Below are 23,545 nucleotides of genomic sequence, written 5' to 3'. Positions count from 1 at the left end.
AAGGAGGCAAATTATTATCTCAATGGTGTCAGATTGGGAAAAAGGGAAGTACAACTTGACCTGGGTGTCTTTGTACACCAGTCACTGAAAGTTGGCGTGCAGATACAGCAGGCAGTGAAGGTTGGCGTGCAGGTACAGCAGGCAGTGAAGGTTGGCGTGCAGGTACAGCAGGCAGTGAAGGTTGGCGTGCAGGTACAGCAGGCAGTGAAGAAAGCCAATGGCATGTTGGCCTTCAAAACGAGAGGATTTGAGTACAGGAGTAAAGAGGTCCTTCTGCAGTTGTACAGGGCCCTAGTGAGACTGTACCTGGAGTATTGTGTGCAGTTTTGGTCTCCTAATTTGAGGAAGGACATCCTTGCTATTGAGGCAGTGCAGCGTAGGTTCACAAGATTACTCCCCGGGATGGCGGGACTGTCATATGAGGAAATATTGGAAAGACTGGGCTTGTATTCACTGGAGTTTAGAAGGATGAGAGGGGGTCTTACAGAGACGTATAAAATTATAAAAGGACTGGACAAGCTAGATGCAGGAAAAATGTTCCCAATGTTGGGGGAGTCCAGAACCAGGGGCCACAGTCTAAGGATAAAGGGGAGGCCATTTAAAACTGAGGTGAGAAGACACTTTTTCACCCAGATTTGTGAATTTGTGGAATTCTCTGCCACAGAAGGCAGTGGAGGCCAATTCACTGGATGAATTTAAGAGAGAGTTAGATAGAGCTCTAGGGGCTAGTGGAATCAAGGGATATGGGGAGAAGGCAGGCACAGGTTACTGATTGTGGATGATCAGCCATGATCACAATGAATGGCAGTGCTGGATCGAAGGGCCAAATGGCCTCCTCCTGCACCTATTTTTCCATGTTTCTATGTTTCCGTTTCCATCTCTCCAGAGATGCTGTCTGTCCCGCTGAGTTACTCCAGCACTTGGTTGGAACAAAGGCCAGAGTTAAGAACAGAAAATGTGAGATAGTTTGGAGGAATTGCAGATTGTGAAGTAACAATAATAATAATATATGTTCATTTATTCGTCCCACACCGGGGAGGAGGAGAGAAGCAGAGGGTGGGGGTGGGGAGGGGGGGGGGGAGATAGTAGAGGCCCAGGGGAGGGTGTGATGGAGGGAAGGGGGTGAAGGTTTACACCGCTGGGTGGTCAGCTGGGGGAATGTGAGCCTCAGCCAGTGTGCAGTCTCACGGGCAGTGGAGGAGGAGGGCAAGGTGGGGATGGCAGGGGAGGGAGGGGGAGTGAGAATCAAAGGCACACAGCCCGCCGGGGAACCTGGCCCTTCGGCCCACCGTGCCCAGGCTGACCAGGTGGTCCTTCTCAACGTCGCTGTCTGTGTGATCCATTGGTGATCATTTTCCAATGTTCTCTCGACTCTGGATCAATTCCTGTGGACTGGAGGGTGGCCAATGTAACTCCAATTTTTAACAAAGGAGGGAGAAAGAAAACAGGGAATTATAGACCAGTTAGCCTGACATCTGTAGTGGGCAAGATGCTTGAGTCGATTGTTAAAGATGTTATAGCAGCGCATTTGGAATGCAGTGACAGGATCGGTCAAAGTCAGCATGGATTTATGAAGGGGAAATCATGCTTGACTAATCTTCTGGAATTGTTTGAGGATGTAACAAGTTGAATGGATAAGGGAGAGCCAGTGGATGTGGTGTATCTGGCCTTTCAAAAATCCTTTGACAAGGTGCCACACAAGAGATTAGTGGGCAAAATTAGAGCATGTGGTATTAGGGGTAGGGTCTTGACATGGATAGAGAACTGGTTGGCAGACAGGAAGCAAATAGTAGGAATCAACGGGTCCTTTTCAGAATGGCAGGCAGTGACTAGTGGGGTGCCACAAGGCTCAGTGTTGGGACCCCAGTTATTTACAATATATATTAACGATTTAGACAAGAGAATTAAATGTGACATCTCCAAGTTTGCGGATGACACAAAGCTGAGGAAGGACATCAGCTGCGTGTGAGCTGCGAGGAGGATGCTATGAGGCTGCAGGGTGACTTGAATAGGTTGGGTGAGTGGGCGGATGCATGGCAGATGCAGTATTATGTGGATAAATGTGAGGTTAGCCACTTTGGTGGCAAGAACAGGAAGGCAGATTATTATCTGAATGGTGTAACATTAGGAGAAGGGGAGGTGCAACGAGACCTGGGTGTGCTTGTACATCAGTCACTGAAAGTAAGCATGCAGGTACAGCAGGCAGTGCGAGAGGATTTGAGTTTAGGAGCAAGGAGGTCCTACTGCAGTTGTACATGGTCCCGGTGAGACTGCACCCGGAGTATTGTCTCCTAATTTGAGAAAGGACATTATTGCTATTGAGGGAGTGCAGCGTAGGTTCACGAGGTTAATTCCCGGGATGGAGGGACATATGATGAAACAATGGATCGACTGGGCTTGTATTCACTGGAATTTAGGATGAGAGGGGTTCTTATAGAAACATAAAAAATGATTAAGGGATTGGACAGGCGAGATGCAGGAAAAATGTTTCCGATGTTGGGGGAGTCCAGAACCAGGGGTCACAGTTTAACAATAAGGGGAGGCCATTTAGAACTGAGATGAGGAAAAACTTTTTCCCCCAGAGAGTTATGAATCTGTGGAATTCTCTGCCACAGAAGGCAGTGGAGGTCAATTCACTGGATGCTTTCAAGAGAGTTAGATATACCTTTTAGGGCTAACAGAATCAAGGGGTAAGGGGAGAAGGCAGGATAGGGGGACTGATTGTTGATGATCAGTCATGACCATATTGAATGGCGGTGCTAGCTCAAAGGATCGAATGGCCTCCTGCTGCACCTATTGTCTATTGTCTATTCTCTAAGTTTCTATTCTCTGTGTTTCTATTCTCTGTGTTTCTATTCTCTGTGTTTCTATTCTCTGTGTTTCTATTCTGTGTTTCTATTCTCTGTGTTTCTATTCTATATGTTTCTATTCTCTATGTTTCTCTGTTTTTATTCTCTGTTTCTATTCTCTGAGTTTCTATTCTCGATGTTTCTATTCTCTATGTTTCTCTGTGTTTCTATTCTCTATGTTTCTATTCTCTATGTTTCTCTGTTTTTATTCTCTGTGTTTCTATTCTCTGTGTTACTGTTCTCTATGTTTCTCTGTTTCTATTATCGGTGTTTCTATTCTCTATGATTCTATTCTCTGTGTTTCTATTCTCTCTGTTTCTATTCTCTATGTTTCTCTGTGTTTCTATTCTCTATGTTTCTCTGTGTTTCTGTTCTCTGTGTCTCTATTCCTATTTTTCTATTCTCTGTGTTTCTATTCTCTGTGTTTCTATTCTCTGTTTATTCTCTGTGTTTCTATTCCTATGTTTCTATTCTCTGTTTCTATTCTCTGTTTCTATTCTCTGTTTCTATTCTCTGTTTATATTCTCTGTGTTTCTATTCACTGTGTTTCTATTCTCTGTTTCTATTCTCTGTGTTTCTATTATCTGTGTTTCTATTCTCTCTGTTTCTATTCTCTCTGTTTCTATTCTCTATGTTTCTCTGTTTCTATTCTCGGTGTTTCTATTCTCTATGTTTCTATTCTCTGTGTTTCTAATCTCTGTGTTTCTATTCTCTGTGATTCTATTCTCTGTGTTTCTATTCTCTGTGTTTCTATTCCTCTGTTTCTATTCTCTGTTTCTATTCTCTATTTCTATTCTCTGTTTCTATTCTCTGTGTTTCTATTCTATGTGTTTCTATTCTCTATGTTTCTCTGTTTCTATTCTCTGTTTCTATTCTCTGTGTTTCTATTCACTGTGTTTCTATTCTCTGTTTTATCCTCTGTGTTTCTATTCTATGTGCTTCTATTCTCAATGTTTCTCTGTTTCTATTCTCTGTTTCTATTCTCTGTGTTTCTATTGACTGTGTTTTTATTCTCTGTTTCTATTCTCTATGTTTCTATTTGTGTTTCTATTCACTGTGTTTCTATTCTCTGTGTTTCTATTCTCTGTGTTTCTATTCTCTGTGTTTCTATTCTATGTGTTTCTATTCTCTATGTTTCTCTGTTTCTATTCTCTATGTTTCTATTCTATGTGTTTCTATTCTCTATGTTTCTCTGTTTCTATTCTGTGTTTCTATTCTCTATGTTTCTATTCTCTGTGTTTCTATTCTGTGTTTCTATTCTATGTGTTTCTATTCTCTATGGTTCTCTGTTTCTATTCTGTGTTTCTATTCTCTATGTTTCTATTCTCTGTGTTTCTATTCTGTGTTTCTATTCTATGTATTTCTATTCTCTATGTTTCTCTGTTCCTATTCTGTGTTTCTATTCTCTATGTTTCTATTCTCTGTGTTTCTATTCTCTGTGTTTCTATTCTATGTGTTTCTATTCTCTATGTTTCTCTGTTTCTATTCTGTGTTTCTATTCTCTATGTTTCTATTCTCTGTGTTTCTATTCTCAGTGTTTCTATTCTCTGTGTCTCTATTCTCTGTGTCTCTATTCTCTGTGTTTCTATTCTCCATGTTTCTATCTCTGTGTTTCTATTCTCTGTGTTTCTATTCCTATGTTTCTATTCTCTGTTTCTATTCTCTGTGTTTCTATTCTCTGTGTTTCTATTCCTGTGTTTCTATTCTCTGTTTCTATTCTCTATTTCTATTCTCTGTTTCTATTCTCTGTGTTTCTATTCTATGTGTTTCTATTCTCTATGTTTCTCTGTTTCTATTCTCTGTTTCTATTCTCTGTGTTTCTATTCTCTGTTTTTATCCTCTGTGTTTCTATTCTATGTGCTTCTATTCTCAATGTTTCTATTATCTGTTTCTATTCTCTGTGTTTCTATTTGTATTTCTATTCTCTGTGTTTCTATTCACTGTTTCTATTCTCTGTGTTTCTATTCTATGTGTTTCTATTCTCTATGTTTCTCTGTTTCTATTCTGTGTTTCTATTCTCAATGTTTCTATTCTCTGTGTTTCTATTCGCTGTGTTTCTATTCTATGTGTTTCTATTCTCTATGTTTCTCTGTTTCTATTCTGTGTTTCTATTCTCTATGTTTCTATTCTCTGTTTCTATTCTCTGTGTTTCTATTTTATGTGTTTCTATTCTCTATATTTCTCTGTTTCTATTCTGTGTTTCTATTCTCTGTTTCTATTCTCTGTGTTTCTATTCTCAGTGTTTCTATTCTCTGTGTTTCTATTCTCTGTGTTTCTATTCTCTGTGTTTCTATTCCTATGTTTCTATTCTCTGTTTCTATTCTCTGTTTCTATTCTCTGTGTTTCTATTCACTGTGTTTCTATTCTCTGTGTTTCTATTTGTGTTTCTATTCTCTGTGTTTCTATTCTGTGTTTCTATTCTCTGTGTTTCTATTCTCTGTGTTTCTATTCTCTGTGTTTCTATTCCTATGTTTCTATTCTCTGTTTCTATTCTCTGTTTCTATTCTCTGTGTTTCTATTCACTGTGTTTCTATTCTCTGTGTTTCTATTTGTGTTTCTATTCTCTGTGTTTCTATTCTCTTTGTTTCTATTATCTGTGTTTCTATTCACTGTGTTTCTATTCTCTGTGTTTCTATTTGTGTTTCTATTCTCTGTGTTTCTATTCTCTTTGTTTCTATTATCTGTGTTTCTATTCTCTATGTTTCTCTGTTTCTATTCTCTATGTTTCTGTTCTCTGTGTTTCTATTCACTGTGTTTCTATTCTCTGTATTTTTATTCTCTGTGTTTCTATTCTATGTGTTTCTATTCTCTATGTTTCTATTCTCTGTGTTTCTATTCTCTGTGTTTCTATTCTCTGTGTTTCTATTCTCTGTGTTTCTATTCTCTATGTTTCTATTCTCTGTGTTTCTATTCTCTGTGTTTCTATTCTCTATATTTCTCTGTTTCCATTCTGTGTTTCTATTCCCTATGTTTCTATTCTCTGTGTTTCTATTCTCTGTGTTTCTATTCTCTGTGTTTCTGTTCTCTGTGTTTCTATTCTCTGTGTTTCTATTCTCTGTGTTTCTATTCCTATGTTTCTATTCTGTTTCTATTCTCTGTTTCCATTCTCTGTGTTTCTATTCTCTGTGTTTCTATTCTCTATATTTCTCTGTTTCCATTCTGTGTTTCTATTCCCTATGTTTCTATTCTCTGTGTTTCTATTGTCTGTGTTTCTATTCTCTGTCTTTCTATTCTCTGTGTTACTATTCTCTGTCTTTCTATTCTCTGTGTTTCTATTCTCTGTTTCTCCTCTCAATGTTTCTATTCTCTGTGTTTCTATTCTCTATGTTTCTGTTTCTATTCTCTATGTTTCTGTTTCTATTCTCTGTGTTTCTATTCTCTGTGTTTCAATTCTCTGTTTTTCTATTGTCTGTGTTTCTATTCTCTGTGTTTCTATTCTCTGTGTTTCAATTCTCTGTGTTTCTATTCTCTGTGTTTCTATTCCCTGTCTTTCTTTTCTCTGTGTTTCTATTCTCTATGTTTCTCTGTTTCTATTCTCTGTGTTTCTATTCTCTATGTTTCTCTGTTTCTATTCTGTGTTTCTATTCTCTGTGATTCTATTCTCTGTGTTTCTATTCTCGGTGTTTCTATTCTCTGTGTTTCGATTCTCTATGTTTCTCTGTTTCTATTCTGTGTTTCTATTCTCTGTGTTTCTATTCTCTATGTTTCTGTTTCTATTCTCTGTGTTTCTATTCTCTGTGTTTCTATTCTCTGTGTTTCTATTCCCTGTGTATCTATTCTATGTGTTTCTATTCTCTGTGTTTCTATTCTCTGTGTTTCTATTCTCTGTTTCTGTTCTCTGTGTTTCTATTCACTGTGTTTCTATTCTCTGTGTTTCTTTTCCTATGTTTCTATTCTCTGTTTCTATTCTCCGTGTTTCTATTCACTGTTTCTATTCTCTGTATTTCTATTCTCTGTGTTTCTATTCTCTATGTTTCTGTTTCTATTCTCTATGTTTCTGTTTCTATTCTCTATGATTCTGTTTCTATCCTCTCTGTTTCTATTATCTGTGTTTCTATTCTCTGTGTTTCTATTCTCTATGTTTCTATTCTCTGTGTTTCTATTCCCTGTGTTTCTATTTTCTGTGTTTCTATTCTCTGTGTTTCTATTCCCTGTGTTTCTATTTTCTGTGTTTCTATTCTCTGTGTTTCTATTCTCTGTGTTTCTATTCCCTGCCTTTCTTTTCTCTGTGTTTCTATTCTCTATGTTTCTCTGTTTCTATTCTCTGTGTTTCTATTCTCTATGTTTCTCTGTTTCTATTCTCTGTGTTTCTATTCTCTGTGATTCTATTCTCTGTGTTTCTATTCTCTGTGTTTCTATTCTCTGTGTTTCGATTCTCTATGTTTCTCTGTTTCTATTCTGTGTTTCTATTCTCTGTGTTTCTATTCTCTGTGTTTCTATTCTCTGTGTTTCTATTCCCTGTGTTTCTATTCTATGTGTTTCTATTCTCTGTGTTTCTATTCTCTGTGTTTCTATTCTCTGTTTCTGTTCTCTGTGGTTCTATTCACTGTGTTTCTATTCTCTGTGTTTCTTTTCCTATGTTTCTATTCTCTGTTTCTATTCTCCGTGTTTCTATTCACTGTTTCTATTCTCTGTGTTTCTATTCGCTGTGTTTCTATTCTCTATGTTTCTGTTTCTATTCTCTATGTTTCTGTTTCTATCCTCTGTGTTTCTATTCTCTCTGTTTCTATTGTCTATGTTTCTATTCTCTGTGTTTCTATTCCCTGTGTTTCTATTTTCTGTGTTTCTATTCTCTGTGTTTCTATTCCCTGTGTTTATATTCTCTGTGTTTATATTCTCTGTGTTTCTATTTCCTGTGTTTCTATTCTGTGTTTCTATACTCTGTGTTTCTATTCTCTATGTTTCTGTTTCCATTCTCTGTGTTTCTATTCTCTGTGTTTCTATTCTGTGTTTCTATTCTCTGTGTTTATATTCTCTGTGTTCCTATTCTCTGTGTTCCTATTCTCTGTGTTTCTATTCTCTGTGTTTCTATTCTCTGCGTTTCTATTTTCTGTGTTTCTTTTCCTATGTTTCTATTCTCTGTTTCTATTCTCTGTGTTTCTATTCTCTGTGTTTCTATTCTCTGTGTTTCTATTCTCTGTATTTCTATTCTCTGTGTTTCTATTCTCTATGTTTCTATTCTCTGTGTTTCTATTCCCTGTGTTTCTATTCGCTGTGTTTCGATTTTCTGTTTCTATTCTCTGTGTTTCTACTCTCTGTGTTTCTATTCCTATGTTTTTATTCTCTGTGTTTCTATTCTCTGTGTTTCGATTCTCTGTGTTTCGATTCTCTATGTTTCTCTGTTTCTATTCTGTGTTTCTATTCTCTGTGTTTCTATTCTCTATATCTGTTTCTATTCTCTGTGTTTCTATTCTCTGTGTTTCTATTCCCTGTGTTTCTATTCTATGTGTTTCTATTCTCTATGTTTCTATTCTCTGTGTTTCTATTCTCTGTGTTTCTATTCTCTATGATTCTCTTCTCTATGTTTCTATTCTCTATGTTTCTATTCCCTGTGTTTCTATTCGCTGTGTTTCGATTTTCTGTTTCTATTCTCTGTGTTTCTACTCTCTGTGTTTCTATTCCTATGTTTTTATTCTCTGTGTTTCTATTCTCTGTTTCTATTCTCTGTGTTTCTATTCTCTATGTTTCTCTGTTTCTATTCTCTGTTTCTATTCAATGTGTTTCTATTCTCTGTGTTTCTATTCTCTGTGTTTCTATTCTGTGTTTCTATTCTTTGTGTTTCTATTTTCTGTGTTTCTATTCCTATGTTTCTATTCTCTGTGTTTCTATTCTCTGTGTTTCTATTCTCTATGTTTCTCTGTTTCTATTCTCTGTTTCTATTCCTATGTTTCTATTCTCTGTGTTTCTATTCTTTGTGTTTCTATTCTCTGTGTTTCTATTCTCTGTGTTTCTATTCTCTGTGTTTCTATTCTCTGTGTTTCTATTATCTGTGTTTCTATTCTCTATGTTTCTATTCTCTGTGTTTCTATTCCCTGTGTTTCTATTCGCTGTGTTTCGATTTTCTGTTTGTATTCTCTGTGTTTCTACTCTCTGTGTTTCTATTCCTATGTTTTTATTCTCTCTGTTTCTATTCTCTCTGTTTCTATTCTCTATATTTCCCTGTTTCTATTCTGTGTTTCTATTCTCTGTGTTTCTATTCTCTGTGTTTCTATTCTCTGTGTATCTATTCTCTGCGTTTCTATTCCCTGTGTTTCTATTCTCTGTGTTTCTATTCTCTATGTTTCTCTGTTTCTATTCTCTGTGTTTCTATTCTCTGTGATTCTATTCTCTGTGTTTCTATTCCTGTTTTTATTCTCTCTGTTTCTATTCTCTATGTTGCTGTGTTTCTATTCTCTGTGTTTGTATTCTCTGTGTTTATATTCTCTGTGTTTCTATTCTCTGTGTTTCTATTCTCTGTGTTTCTATTCTCTGTGTTTCTATTCTCTGTTTCTATTCTCAATGTTTCTATTCTCTGTGTTTCTATTCTCTGTGTTTCTATTCTCTGTGTTTCTATTCTCTGTGTTTCTATTCTCTGTGTTTCTATTCTCTGTTTCTATTCTCAATGTTTCTATTCTCTGTGTTTCTATTCTCTGTGTTTCTATTCTCTGTGTTTCTATTCCTATGTTTCTATTCTCTGTGTTTCTATTCTTTGTGTTTCTATTCTCTGTGTTTCTATTCTCTATGTTTCTATTCTCTGTGTTTCTATTCTCTGTGTTTCTATTCTCTGTGTTTCTATTCCCTGTGTTTCTATTCTATGTGTTTCTATTCTCTGTGTTTCTATTCTCTGTGTTTCTATTCCCTGTGTTTCTATTCTCTATGTTTCTCTGTTTCTATTCTCTATGTTTCTGTTCTCTGTGTTTCTATTCACTGTGTTTCTATTCTCTGTATTTTTATTCTCTGTGTTTCTATTCTATGTGTTTCTATTCTCTATGTTTCTATTCTCTGTGTTTCTATTCTCTGTGTTTCTATTCTCTGTGTTTCTATTCTCTGTGTTTCTATTCTCTATGTTTCTATTCTCTGTGTTTCTATTCTCTGTGTTTCTATTCTCTATATTTCTCTGTTTCCATTCTGTGTTTCTATTCCCTATGTTTCTATTCTCTGTGTTTCTATTCTCTGTGTTTCTATTCTCTGTGTTTCTGTTCTCTGTGTTTCTATTCTCTGTGTTTCTATTCTCTGTGTTTCTATTCCTATGTTTCTATTCTGTTTCTATTCTCTGTTTCCATTCTCTGTGTTTCTATTCTCTGTGTTTCTATTCTCTATATTTCTCTGTTTCCATTCTGTGTTTCTATTCCCTATGTTTCTATTCTCTGTGTTTCTATTGTCTGTGTTTCTATTCTCTGTCTTTCTATTCTCTGTGTTACTATTCTCTGTCTTTCTATTCTCTGTGTTTCTATTCTCAGTTTCTCCTCTCAATGTTTCTATTCTCTGTGTTTCTATTCTCTATGTTTCTGTTTCTATTCTCTATGTTTCTGTTTCTATTCTCTGTGTTTCTATTCTCTGTGTTTCAATTCTCTGTTTTTCTATTGTCTGTGTTTCTATTCTCTGTGTTTCTATTCTCTGTGTTTCAATTCTCTGTGTTTCTATTCTCTGTGTTTCTATTCCCTGTCTTTCTTTTCTCTGTGTTTCTATTCTCTATGTTTCTCTGTTTCTATTCTCTGTGTTTCTATTCTCTATGTTTCTCTGTTTCTATTCTGTGTTTCTATTCTCTGTGATTCTATTCTCTGTGTTTCTATTCTCGGTGTTTCTATTCTCTGTGTTTCGATTCTCTATGTTTCTCTGTTTCTATTCTGTGTTTCTATTCTCTGTGTTTCTATTCTCTATGTTTCTGTTTCTATTCTCTGTGTTTCTATTCTCTGTGTTTCTATTCTCTGTGTTTCTATTCCCTGTGTATCTATTCTATGTGTTTCTATTCTCTGTGTTTCTATTCTCTGTGTTTCTATTCTCTGTTTCTGTTCTCTGTGTTTCTATTCACTGTGTTTCTATTCTCTGTGTTTCTTTTCCTATGTTTCTATTCTCTGTTTCTATTCTCCGTGTTTCTATTCACTGTTTCTATTCTCTGTATTTCTATTCTCTGTGTTTCTATTCTCTATGTTTCTGTTTCTATTCTCTATGTTTCTGTTTCTATTCTCTATGATTCTGTTTCTATCCTCTCTGTTTCTATTATCTGTGTTTCTATTCTCTGTGTTTCTATTCTCTATGTTTCTATTCTCTGTGTTTCTATTCCCTGTGTTTCTATTTTCTGTGTTTCTATTCTCTGTGTTTCTATTCCCTGTGTTTCTATTTTCTGTGTTTCTATTCTCTGTGTTTCTATTCTCTGTGTTTCTATTCCCTGCCTTTCTTTTCTCTGTGTTTCTATTCTCTATGTTTCTCTGTTTCTATTCTCTGTGTTTCTATTCTCTATGTTTCTCTGTTTCTATTCTCTGTGTTTCTATTCTCTGTGATTCTATTCTCTGTGTTTCTATTCTCTGTGTTTCTATTCTCTGTGTTTCGATTCTCTATGTTTCTCTGTTTCTATTCTGTGTTTCTATTCTCTGTGTTTCTATTCTCTGTGTTTCTATTCTCTGTGTTTCTATTCCCTGTGTTTCTATTCTATGTGTTTCTATTCTCTGTGTTTCTATTCTCTGTGTTTCTATTCTCTGTTTCTGTTCTCTGTGGTTCTATTCACTGTGTTTCTATTCTCTGTGTTTCTTTTCCTATGTTTCTATTCTCTGTTTCTATTCTCCGTGTTTCTATTCACTGTTTCTATTCTCTGTGTTTCTATTCGCTGTGTTTCTATTCTCTATGTTTCTGTTTCTATTCTCTATGTTTCTGTTTCTATCCTCTGTGTTTCTATTCTCTCTGTTTCTATTGTCTATGTTTCTATTCTCTGTGTTTCTATTCCCTGTGTTTCTATTTTCTGTGTTTCTATTCTCTGTGTTTCTATTCCCTGTGTTTATATTCTCTGTGTTTATATTCTCTGTGTTTCTATTTCCTGTGTTTCTATTCTGTGTTTCTATACTCTGTGTTTCTATTCTCTATGTTTCTGTTTCCATTCTCTGTGTTTCTATTCTCTGTGTTTCTATTCTGTGTTTCTATTCTCTGTGTTTATATTCTCTGTGTTCCTATTCTCTGTGTTCCTATTCTCTGTGTTTCTATTCTCTGTGTTTCTATTCTCTGCGTTTCTATTTTCTGTGTTTCTTTTCCTATGTTTCTATTCTCTGTTTCTATTCTCTGTGTTTCTATTCTCTGTGTTTCTATTCTCTGTGTTTCTATTCTCTGTATTTCTATTCTCTGTGTTTCTATTCTCTATGTTTCTATTCTCTGTGTTTCTATTCCCTGTGTTTCTATTCGCTGTGTTTCGATTTTCTGTTTCTATTCTCTGTGTTTCTACTCTCTGTGTTTCTATTCCTATGTTTTTATTCTCTGTGTTTCTATTCTCTGTGTTTCGATTCTCTGTGTTTCGATTCTCTATGTTTCTCTGTTTCTATTCTGTGTTTCTATTCTCTGTGTTTCTATTCTCTATATCTGTTTCTATTCTCTGTGTTTCTATTCTCTGTGTTTCTATTCCCTGTGTTTCTATTCTATGTGTTTCTATTCTCTATGTTTCTATTCTCTGTGTTTCTATTCTCTGTGTTTCTATTCTCTATGATTCTCTTCTCTATGTTTCTATTCTCTATGTTTCTATTCCCTGTGTTTCTATTCGCTGTGTTTCGATTTTCTGTTTCTATTCTCTGTGTTTCTACTCTCTGTGTTTCTATTCCTATGTTTTTATTCTCTGTGTTTCTATTCTCTGTTTCTATTCTCTGTGTTTCTATTCTCTATGTTTCTCTGTTTCTATTCTCTGTTTCTATTCAATGTGTTTCTATTCTCTGTGTTTCTATTCTCTGTGTTTCTATTCTGTGTTTCTATTCTTTGTGTTTCTATTTTCTGTGTTTCTATTCCTATGTTTCTATTCTCTGTGTTTCTATTCTCTGTGTTTCTATTCTCTATGTTTCTCTGTTTCTATTCTCTGTTTCTATTCCTATGTTTCTATTCTCTGTGTTTCTATTCTTTGTGTTTCTATTCTCTGTGTTTCTATTCTCTGTGTTTCTATTCTCTGTGTTTCTATTCTCTGTGTTTCTATTATCTGTGTTTCTATTCTCTATGTTTCTATTCTCTGTGTTTCTATTCCCTGTGTTTCTATTCGCTGTGTTTCGATTTTCTGTTTGTATTCTCTGTGTTTCTACTCTCTGTGTTTCTATTCCTATGTTTTTATTCTCTCTGTTTCTATTCTCTCTGTTTCTATTCTCTATATTTCCCTGTTTCTATTCTGTGTTTCTATTCTCTGTGTTTCTATTCTCTGTGTTTCTATTCTCTGTGTATCTATTCTCTGCGTTTCTATTCCCTGTGTTTCTATTCTCTGTGTTTCTATTCTCTATGTTTCTCTGTTTCTATTCTCTGTGTTTCTATTCTCTGTGATTCTATTCTCTGTGTTTCTATTCCTGTTTTTATTCTCTCTGTTTCTATTCTCTATGTTGCTGTGTTTCTATTCTCTGTGTTTGTATTCTCTGTGTTTATATTCTCTGTGTTTCTATTCTCTGTGTTTCTATTCTCTGTGTTTCTATTCTCTGTGTTTCTATTCTCTGTTTCTATTCTCAATGTTTCTATTCTCTGTGTTTCTATTCTCTGTGTTTCTATTCTCTGTGTTTCTATTCTCTGTGTTTCTATTCTCTGTGTTTCTATTCTCTGTTTCTATTCTCAATGTTTCTATTCTCTGTGTTTCTATTCTCTGTGTTTCTATTCTCTGTGTTTCTATTCCTATGTTTCTATTCTCTGTGTTTCTATTCTTTGTGTTTCTATTCTCTGTGTTTCTATTCTCTATGTTTCTATTCTCTGTGTTTCTATTCTCTGTGTTTCTATTCTCTGTGTTTCTTTTCGTATGTTTCCATTCTCTGTTTCTATTCTCTGTTTCTATTCTCTGTTTCTATTCTCTGTGTTTCTATTCACTGTGTTTCTATTCTCTGTTTCTATTCTCTGTGTTTCTATTCTCTGTGTTTCTATTCTCTGTGTTTCTATTCTCGGTGTTTCTATTCCCTGTGTTTCTATTCCTATGTTCCTATTCTGTTTCTATTCTCTGTGTTTCTATTCTCTATGTTTCTATTCCCTGTGTTTCTATTCGCTGTGTTTTGATTCTCTGTTTCTATTCTCTGTGTTTCTACTCTCTGTGTTTCTATTCCTATGTTTTTATTCTCTCTGTTTCTATTCTCTGTTTCTATTCTCCGTGTTTCTATTCTCTATGTTTCTCTGTTTCTATTATCCGTGTTTCTATTCTCTGTGATTCTATTCTCTGTGTTTCTATTCCTATGTTTTTATTCTCTCTGTTTCTATTCTCTCTGTTTCTATTCTCTCTGTTTCTATTCTCTATGTTTCTATTTTCTGTGTTTCTATTCCTATGTTTCTATTCTCTCTGTTTCTATTCTCTATGTTTCTATTCTCTCTGTTTCTATTCTCTCTGTTTCTATTCTCTCTGTTTCTATTCTCTGTTTCTATTCTCTGTGTTTCTATTCACTCTGTTTCTGTACTCTGTGTTTCTATTTGTGTTTCTATTCTCTGTGTTTCTATTACCTGTGTTTCTATTCTCTGTTTCTATTCTATGTGTTTCTATTCTCTATGTTTCTCTGTTTATATTCTCTGTTTTTCTTTTCTCTATGTTTCTGTTTCTATTCTCTCTGTTTCTATTCTCTGTGTTTCTATTCTCTGTGTTTCTATTATCTGTGTTTCTATTCTCTGTGTTTCTATTCTCTGTGTTTCTATTCTCTATGTTTCTATTCTCTGTGTTTCTATTCTCTGTGTTTCTATTCTCTGTGTTTCTATTTTCTGTGTTTCTATTCCTATGTTTCTATTCTCTGTTTCTATTCTCTGTTTCAATTCTGTGTTTCTATTCTCTGTGTTTCTATTCTCTATGTTTCTATTCCCTGTGTTTCTATTCGCTGTGTTTCGATTCTCTGTTTCTATTCTCTGTGTTTCTACTCTCTGTGTTTCTATTCCTATGTTTTTATTCTCCGTGTTTCTATTCTCTGTTTCTATTCTCTGTGTTTCTATTTTCTATGTTTCTCTGTTTCTATTCTCTGTGTTTCTATTCTCTGTGATTCTATTCTCTGTGTTTCTATTCCTATGTTTTTATTCTCTCTGTTTCTATTCTCTCTGTTTCTATTCAATGTGTTTCTATTCTCTGTGTTTCTATTCTCTGTGTTTCTATTCTGTGTTTCTATTCTCTGTGTTTCTATTTTCTGTGTTTCTATTCCTATGTTTCTATTCTCTGTTTCTATTCTCTGTTTCTATTCTCTGTGTTTCTATTCTCTGTGTTTCTATTCCCTGTCTTTCTTTTCTCTGTGTTTCTATTCTCTATGTTTCTCTGTTTCTATTCTCTGTGTTTCTATTCTCTATGTTTCTCTGTTTCTATTCTCTGTTTCTATTCTCTGTGTTTCTATTCTCTGTTTCTATTCTCTGTGTTTCGATTCTCTATGTTTCTCTGTTTCTATTCTGTGTTTCTATTCTCTGTGTTTCTATTCTCTATGTTTCTGTTTCTATTCTCTGTGTTTCCATTCTCTGTGTTTCTATTCTCTGTGTTTCTATTCCCTGTGTTTCTATTCTATGTGTTTCTATTCTCTGTGTTTCTATTCTCTGTGTTTCTATTCTCTGTTTCTATTCTCTGTGTTTCTATTCACTGTGTTTCTATTCTCTGTGTTTCTTTTCCTATGTTTCTATTCTCTGTTTCTATTCTCCGTGTTTCTATTCACTGTTTCTATTTTCTGTGTTTCTATTCTCTGTGTTTCTATTCTCTATGTTTCTGTTTCTATTCTCTATGTTTCTGTTTCTATCCTCTGTGTTTCTATTCTCTGTGTTTCTATTCTCTGTGTTTCTATTCTCTATGTTTCTATTGTCTGAGTTTCTATTCTCTCTGTTTCTATTCTCTGTGTTTCTATTCTCTGTGTTTCTATTCTCTATGTTTCTATTGTCTGAGTTTCTATTCTCTCTGTTTCTATTCTCTGTGTTTCTATTCTCTGTGTTTCTATTCTCTATGTTTCTATTCTCTGTGTTTCTATTCCCTGTGTTTCTATTTTCTGTGTTTCTATTCTCTGTGTTTCTATTTCCTGTGTTTCTATTCTGTGTTTCTATACTCTGTGTTTCTATTCTCTATGTTTCTGTTTCCATTCTCTGTGTTTCTATTCTCTGTGTTTCTATTCTCTGTTTCCATTCTCTGTGTTTCTATTCTCTGTGTTTCTATTCTGTGTTTCTATTCTCTGTGTTTATATTCTCTGTGTTCCTATGCTCTGTGTTTCTATTCTCTGTGTTTCTATTCTCTGCGTTTCTATTTTCTGTGTTTCTTTTCCTATGTTTCTATTCTCTGTTTCTATTCTCTGTGTTTCTATTCTCTGTGTTTTTTATTCTCTGTGTTTCTATTCTCTGTGTTTCTATTCTCTGTGTTTCTATTCTCTGTGTTTCTATTCTCTGTGTTTCTATTCTCTATGTTTCTATTCTCTGTGTTTCTATTCTCTGTGTTTCTATTCCCTGTGTTTCTATTCTCTGTGTTTCAGTTCTCTGTGATTCTATTCTCTGTGTTTCTATTCTCTGTGTTTCTATTCTCTGTGTTTCTATTCTCTATGTATCTGTTTCTATTCTCTGTGTTTCTATTCTCTGTGTTTCTATTCCCTGTGTTTCTATTCTATGTGTTTCTATTCTCTATGTTTCTATTCTCTGTGTTTCTACTCTCTGTGTTTCTATTCCTATGTTTTTATTCTGTGTGTTTCTATTCTCTGTTTCTATTCTCTGTGTTTCTATTCTCTATGTTTCTCTGTTTCTATTCTCTGTTTCTATTCTCTGTGATTCTATTCTCTGTGTTTCTATTCCTATGTTTTTATTCTCTCTGTTTCTATTCTCTCTGTTTCTATTCTCTATATTTCTCTGTTTCTATTCTGTGTTTCTATTCTCTGTGTTTCTATTCTCTATGTTTCTATTCTCTGTGTTTCTATTCTCTGTGTTTCTATTCTCTGTGTTTCTATTCTCTGTGTTTCTATTCTCTGTGTTTCTATTCTCTGTGTTTCTATTCTCTGTGTTTCTATTCCCTGTGTTTCTATTCTATGTGTTTCTATTCTCTGTGTTTCTATTCTCTGTGTTTCTATTCTCTGTGTTTCTTTTCCTATGTTTCCATTCTCTGTTTCTATTCTCTGTTTCTATTCTCTGTTTCTATTCTCTGTTTCTATTCTCTGTGTTTCTATTCACTGTGTTTCTATTCACTGTGTTTCTATTCTCTGTTTCTATTCTCCGTGTTTCTATTCTCTATGTTTCTCTGTTTCTATTATCCATGTTTCTATTCTCTGTGATTCTATTCTCTGTGTTTCTATTCCTATGTTTTTATTCTCTCTGTTTCTATTCTCTCTGTTTCTATTCCCTCTGTTTCTATTCTCTGTGTTTCTATTTTCTGTGTTTCTATTCCTATGTTTCTATTCTCTGTTTCTATTCTCTGTTTCTATTCTCTGTTTCTATTCTCTGTTTCTATTCTGTGTTTCTATTCACTCTGTTTCTATACTCTGTGTTTCTATTTGTGTTTCTATTCTCTGTGTTTCTATTCTCTGTGTTTCTATTCCCTGTCTTTCTTTTCTCTGTGTTTCTATTCTCTATGTTTCTCTGTTTCTATTCTCTGTGTTTCTATTCTCTATGTTTCTCTGTTTCTATTCTCTGTTTCTATTCTCTGTGATTCTATTCTCTGTGTTTCTATTCTCTGTTTCTATTCTCTGTGTTTCGATTCTCTATGTTTCTCTGTTTCTATTCTGTGTTTCTATTCTCTGTGTTTCTATTCTCTATGTTTCTGTTTCTATTCTCTGTGTTTCCATTCTCTGTGTTTCTATTCTCTGTGTTTCTATTCCCTGTGTTTCTATTCTATGTGTTTCTATTCTCTGTGTTTCTATTCTCTGTGTTTCTATTCTCTGTTTCTATTCTCTGTGTTTCTATTCACTGTGTTTCTATTCTCTGTGTTTCTTTTCCTATGTTTCTATTCTCTGTTTCTATTCTCCGTGTTTCTATTCACTGTTTCTATTTTCTGTGTTTCTATTCTCTGTGTTTCTATTCTCTATGTTTCTGTTTCTATTCTCTATGTTTCTGTTTCTATCCTCTGTGTTTCTATTCTCTGTGTTTCTATTCTCTGTGTTTCTATTCTCTATGTTTCTATTGTCTGAGTTTCTATTCTCTCTGTTTCTATTCTCTGTGTTTCTATTCTCTGTGTTTCTATTCTCTATGTTTCTATTGTCTGAGTTTCTATTCTCTCTGTTTCTATTCTCTGTGTTTCTATTCTCTGTGTTTCTATTCTCTATGTTTCTATTCTCTGTGTTTCTATTCCCTGTGTTTCTATTTTCTGTGTTTCTATTCTCTGTGTTTCTATTTCCTGTGTTTCTATTCTGTGTTTCTATACTCTGTGTTTCTATTCTCTATGTTTCTGTTTCCATTCTCTGTGTTTCTATTCTCTGTATTTCTATTCTGTGTTTCTATTCTCTGTGTTTATATTCTCTGTGTTCCTATGCTCTGTGTTTCTATTCTCTGTGTTTCTATTCTCTGCGTTTCTATTTTCTGTGTTTCTTTTCCTATGTTTCTATTCTCTGTTTCTATTCTCTGTGTTTCTATTCTCTGTGTTTTTTATTCTCTGTGTTTCTATTCTCTGTGTTTCTATTCTCTGTGTTTCTATTCTCTGTGTTTCTATTCTCTGTGTTTCTATTCTCTATGTTTCTATTCTCTGTGTTTCTATTCTCTGTGTTTCTATTCCCTGTGTTTCTATTCTCTGTGTTTCAGTTCTCTGTGATTCTATTCTCTGTGTTTCTATTCTCTGTGTTTCTATTCTCTGTGTTTCTATTCTCTATGTATCTGTTTCTATTCTCTGTGTTTCTATTCTCTGTGTTTCTATTCCCTGTGTTTCTATTCTATGTGTTTCTATTCTCTATGTTTCTATTCTCTGTGTTTCTACTCTCTGTGTTTCTATTCCTATGTTTTTATTCTGTGTGTTTCTATTCTCTGTTTCTATTCTCTGTGTTTCTATTCTCTATGTTTCTCTGTTTCTATTCTCTGTTTCTATTCTCTGTGATTCTATTCTCTGTGTTTCTATTCCTATGTTTTTATTCTCTCTGTTTCTATTCTCTCTGTTTCTATTCTCTATATTTCTCTGTTTCTATTCTGTGTTTCTATTCTCTGTGTTTCTATTCTCTATGTTTCTATTCTCTGTGTTTCTATTCTCTGTGTTTCTATTCTCTGTGTTTCTATTCTCTGTGTTTCTATTCTCTGTGTTTCTATTCTCTGTGTTTCTATTCTCTGTGTTTCTATTCCCTGTGTTTCTATTCTATGTGTTTCTATTCTCTGTGTTTCTATTCTCTGTGTTTCTATTCTCTGTGTTTCTTTTCCTATGTTTCCATTCTCTGTTTCTATTCTCTGTTTCTATTCTCTGTTTCTATTCTCTGTTTCTATTCTCTGTGTTTCTATTCACTGTGTTTCTATTCACTGTGTTTCTATTCTCTGTTTCTATTCTCCGTGTTTCTATTCTCTATGTTTCTCTGTTTCTATTATCCATGTTTCTATTCTCTGTGATTCTATTCTCTGTGTTTCTATTCCTATGTTTTTATTCTCTCTGTTTCTATTCTCTCTGTTTCTATTCCCTCTGTTTCTATTCTCTGTGTTTCTATTTTCTGTGTTTCTATTCCTATGTTTCTATTCTCTGTTTCTATTCTCTGTTTCTATTCTCTGTTTCTATTCTCTGTTTCTATTCTGTGTTTCTATTCACTCTGTTTCTATACTCTGTGTTTCTATTTGTGTTTCTATTCTCTGTGTTTCTATTCTCTGTGTTTCTATTCCCTGTCTTTCTTTTCTCTGTGTTTCTATTCTCTATGTTTCTCTGTTTCTATTCTCTGTGTTTCTATTCTCTATGTTTCTCTGTTTCTATTCTCTGTTTCTATTCTCTGTGATTCTATTCTCTGTGTTTCTATTCTCTGTTTCTATTCTCTGTGTTTCGATTCTCTATGTTTCTCTGTTTCTATTCTGTGTTTCTATTCTCTGTGTTTCTATTCTCTATGTTTCTGTTTCTATTCTCTGTGTTTCCATTCTCTGTGTTTCTATTCTCTGTGTTTCTATTCCCTGTGTTTCTATTCTATGTGTTTCTATTCTCTGTGTTTCTATTCTCTGTGTTTCTATTCTCTGTTTCTATTCTCTGTGTTTCTATTCACTGTGTTTCTATTCTCTGTGTTTCTTTTCCTATGTTTCTATTCTCTGTTTCTATTCTCCGTGTTTCTATTCACTGTTTCTATTTTCTGTGTTTCTATTCTCTGTGTTTCTATTCTCTATGTTTCTGTTTCTATTCTCTATGTTTCTGTTTCTATCCTCTGTGTTTCTATTCTCTGTGTTTCTATTCTCTGTGTTTCTATTCTCTATGTTTCTATTGTCTGAGTTTCTATTCTCTCTGTTTCTATTCTCTGTGTTTCTATTCTCTGTGTTTCTATTCTCTATGTTTCTATTGTCTGAGTTTCTATTCTCTCTGTTTCTATTCTCTCTGTTTCTATTCTCTGTGTTTCTATTCTCTGTGTTTCTATTCTCTATGTTTCTATTGTCTGAGTTTCTATTCTCTCTGTTTCTATTTTCTGTGTTTCTATTCTCTGTGTTTCTATTTCCTGTGTTTCTATTCTGTGTTTCTATACTCTGTGTTTCTATTCTCTATGTTTCTGTTTCCATTCTCTGTGTTTCTATTCTCTGTGTTTCTATTCTGTGTTTCTATTCTCTGTGTTTATATTCTCTGTGTTCCTATGCTCTGTGTTTCTATTCTCTGTGTTTCTATTCTCTGCGTTTCTATTTTCTGTGTTTCTTTTCCTATGTTTCTATTCTCTGTTTCTATTCTCTGTGTTTCTATTCTCTGTGTTTTTTATTCTCTGTGTTTCTATTCTCTGTGTTTCTATTCTCTGTGTTTCTATTCTCTGTGTTTCTATTCTCTGTGTTTCTATTCTCTATGTTTCTATTCTCTGTGTTTCTATTCTCTGTGTTTCTATTCCCTGTGTTTCTATTCTCTGTGTTTCAGTTCTCTGTGATTCTATTCTCTGTGTTTCTATTCTCTGTGTTTCTATTCTCTGTGTTTCTATTCTCTATGTATCTGTTTCTATTCTCTGTGTTTCTATTCTCTGTGTTTCTATTCCCTGTGTTTCTATTCTATGTGTTTCTATTCTCTATGTTTCTATTCTCTGTGTTTCTACTCTCTGTGTTTCTATTCCTATGTTTTTATTCTGTGTGTTTCTATTCTCTGTTTCTATTCTCTGTGTTTCTATTCTCTATGTTTCTCTGTTTCTATTCTCTGTTTCTATTCTCTGTGATTCTATTCTCTGTGTTTCTATTCCTATGTTTTTATTCTCTCTGTTTCTATTCTCTCTGTTTCTATTCTCTATATTTCTCTGTTTCTATTCTGTGTTTCTATTCTCTGTGTTTCTATTCTCTATGTTTCTATTCTCTGTGTTTCTATTCTCTGTGTTTCTATTCTCTGTGTTTCTATTCTCTGTGTTTCTATTCTCTGTGTTTCTATTCTCTGTGTTTCTATTCTCTGTGTTTCTATTCCCTGTGTTTCTATTCTATGTGTTTCTATTCTCTGTGTTTCTATTCTCTGTGTTTCTATTCTCTGTGTTTCTTTTCCTATGTTTCCATTCTCTGTTTCTATTCTCTGTTTCTATTCTCTGTTTCTATTCTCTGTTTCTATTCTCTGTGTTTCTATTCACTGTGTTTCTATTCACTGTGTTTCTATTCTCTGTTTCTATTCTCCGTGTTTCTATTCTCTATGTTTCTCTGTTTCTATTATCCATGTTTCTATTCTCTGTGATTCTATTCTCTGTGTTTCTATTCCTATGTTTTTATTCTCTCTGTTTCTATTCTCTCTGTTTCTATTCCCTCTGTTTCTATTCTCTGTGTTTCTATTTTCTGTGTTTCTATTCCTATGTTTCTATTCTCTGTTTCTATTCTCTGTTTCTATTCTCTGTTTCTATTCTCTGTTTCTATTCTGTGTTTCTATTCACTCTGTTTCTATACTCTGTGTTTCTATTTGTGTTTCTATTCTCTGTGTTTCTATTACCTGTGTTTCTATTCTCTGTTTCTATTCTATGTGTTTCTATTCTCTATGTTTCTCTGTTTATATTCTCTGTTTTTCTTTTCTCTATGTTTCTGTTTCTATTCTCTCTGTTTCTATTCTCTCTGTTTCTATTCTCTGTGTTTCTATTCTCTGTGTTTCTATTCTCTGTGTTTCTATTCTCTGTGTTTCTATTCTCTGTGTTTCTATTCTCTGTGTTTCTATTTTCTGTGTTTCTATTCCTATGTTTCGATTCTCTGTTTCTATTCTCTGTGTTTCTACTCTCTGTGTTTCTATTCCTATGTTTTTATTCGCCGTGTTTCTATTCTCTGTTTCTATTCTCTGTGTTTCTATTTTCTATGTTTCTCTGTTTCTATTCTCTGTGTTTCTATTCTCTGTGATTCTATTCTCTGTGTCTCTATTCCTATGTTTTTATTCTCTCTGTTTCTATTCTCTCTGTTTCTATTCAATGTGTTTCTATTCTCTGTGTTTCTATTCTCTGTGTTTCTATTCTCTGTGATTCTATTCTCTGTGTCTCTATTCCTATGTTTTTATTCTCTCTGTTTCTATTCTCTCTGTTTCTATTCTCTATATTTCTCTGTTTCTATTCTGTGTTTCTATTCTCTGTGTTTCTATTCTCTGTGTTTCTATTCTGTGTTTCTATTCTCTGTGTTTCTATTCTCTGTGTCTCTATTCCTATGTTTTTATTCTCTCTGTTTCTATTCTCTCTGTTTCTATTCTCTATATTTCTCTGTTTCTATTCTGTGTTTCTATTCTCTGTGTTTCTATTCTCTGTGTTTCTATTCTCTGTGTTTCTATTCTGTGTTTCTATTCTCTGTGTTTCTATTCTCTGTGTTTCTATTCTCTGTGTTTCTATTCTCTGTGATTCTATTCTCTGTGTCTCTATTCCTATGTTTTTATTCTCTCTGTTTCTATTCTCTCTGTTTCTATTCTCTATATTTCTCTGTTTCTATTCTGTGTTTCTATTCTCTATGTTTCTATTCTCTGAGTTTCTATTCTCTCTGTTTCTATTCTCTGTGTTTCTATTCTCTGTGTTTCTATTCTCTATGTTTCTATTCTCTGTGTTTCTATTCCCTGTGTTTCTATTTTCTGTGTTTCTATTCTCTGTGTTTCTATTCCCTGTGTTTCTATTCTCTGTGTTTATATTCTCTGTGTTTCTATTTCCTGTGTTTCTATTCTGTGTTTCTATACTCTGTGTTTCTATTCTCTATGTTTCTGTTTCCATTCTCTGTGTTTCTATTCTCTGTGTTTCTATTCTGTGTTTCTATTCTCTGTGTTTATATTCTCTGTGTTCCTATTCTCTGTGTTTCTATTCTCTGTGTTTCTATTCTCTGCGTTTCTATTTTCTGTGTTTCTTTTCCTATGTTTCTATTCTCTGTTTCTATTCTCTGTGTTTCTATTCTCTGTGTTTCTATTCTCTGTGTTTCTATTCTCTATGTTTCTCTGTTTCTATTCTCTGTGTTTCTATTCTCTGTGTTTCTATTCTCTGTTTCTATTCTCTGTGTTTCTATTCTCTGTGTTTCTATTCTCTGTGTTTCTATTCTCT

General features: G+C 34.0%; 1 protein-coding gene across 3 annotated transcripts in view; it reads left to right on the top strand.

Moving 5' to 3' along the window:
• Positions 1–23,545, top strand: part of LOC144596432 (uncharacterized) — a 48,016-nt gene that overhangs the window by 9,083 nt on the left and 15,388 nt on the right. The gene's annotated exons all lie outside the window — the stretch shown is intronic.

The sequence above is a fragment of the Rhinoraja longicauda genome, chromosome 9 (assembly GCF_053455715.1).
Source record: "Rhinoraja longicauda isolate Sanriku21f chromosome 9, sRhiLon1.1, whole genome shotgun sequence".
NCBI lineage: Eukaryota > Metazoa > Chordata > Chondrichthyes > Rajiformes > Arhynchobatidae > Rhinoraja > Rhinoraja longicauda.
The sequence above is the reverse complement of the archived record's forward strand: the minus strand, read 5'-3'. Positions and strand labels throughout refer to the sequence as shown.